This window comes from Micropterus dolomieu, linkage group LG12 (assembly GCF_021292245.1).
Source record: "Micropterus dolomieu isolate WLL.071019.BEF.003 ecotype Adirondacks linkage group LG12, ASM2129224v1, whole genome shotgun sequence".
In the NCBI taxonomy this organism is placed as follows: Eukaryota; Metazoa; Chordata; class Actinopteri; order Centrarchiformes; family Centrarchidae; genus Micropterus; species Micropterus dolomieu.
Genome location: NC_060161.1, coordinates 31,158,638 through 31,159,550, shown reverse-complemented (window position 1 = coordinate 31,159,550; position 913 = coordinate 31,158,638). Strand labels below are relative to the sequence as shown.

Genomic DNA, 913 nt, shown 5'->3' with positions numbered 1-913 from the left:
GTGGCTGTTCTTGAATGGCCCAGCCAGAGCCCTGACTTAAACCCAATTGAGCATCTCTGGAGAGACCTGAAAATGGCTGTCCACCAACGTTTACCATCCAACCTGACAGAACTGGAGAGGATCTGCAAGGAGGAATGGCAGAGGATCCCCAAATCCAGATGTGAAAAACTTGTTGCATCTTTCCCAAAACGACTCATGGCTGTATTAGATCAAAAGGGTGCTTCTACTAAATACTGAGCAAAGGGTCTGAATACTTATGACCATGTGATATTTCAGTTTTTCATATTTAATAAATTTGCAAAAATTTCTACATTTCTGTTTTTTTTTCTGTCAAGATGGGGTGCTGAGTGTACATTACTGAGAAATAAAATGAACTTTTTTGATTTTTGGAAAATGGCGGAAATGAAACAAAGAGTGAAAAATTTAAAGGGGTCTGAATACTTTCCGTTCCCACTGTGTGTGTGTGTATATAAAAATATGTAGCAATTGTAAGTCGCTTTGGATAAAAGCGTCAGCTAAATGTATTGAATTGAAAAATGTGTTTTTTGCTCCAGTTTTCTCTTTAATTCAAAACCGTTATCTTGTTCTCAGTAGTTCATGAAGCTAAAACCCAAGGGAGTGTGTGGATAAAAAAACAAATGCTGACAATACAGTGTGGATCAGCTTTAGCTGTCACTTTTCCAACTGGGTCAGGTGTGGTACCGATAGCGAACACTTAAATGGCTAGTTATTAACTTACATACATGTGGGTGGAAACTGCCTTTCAACCCACATTATATAACCAAAACTCTTTGAATTTATGTTCTCACTCGTATCAAACATTGAATGGACCATTCAAAGCTCAAAACTTGTGTCATTCTTCTTTTTATAGGTTCAGTTTCTGAACCAAAACTTTCAGTGATTTCAGCCGAGA

At 37.7% G+C, this 913-nt stretch overlaps 1 protein-coding gene across 1 annotated transcript in view; it reads left to right on the top strand.

Moving 5' to 3' along the window:
- The window catches only part of LOC123980346 (butyrophilin subfamily 1 member A1-like), a 9,957-nt gene that overhangs the window by 4,043 nt on the left and 5,001 nt on the right, over positions 1 to 913 (top strand). The gene's annotated exons all lie outside the window — the stretch shown is intronic.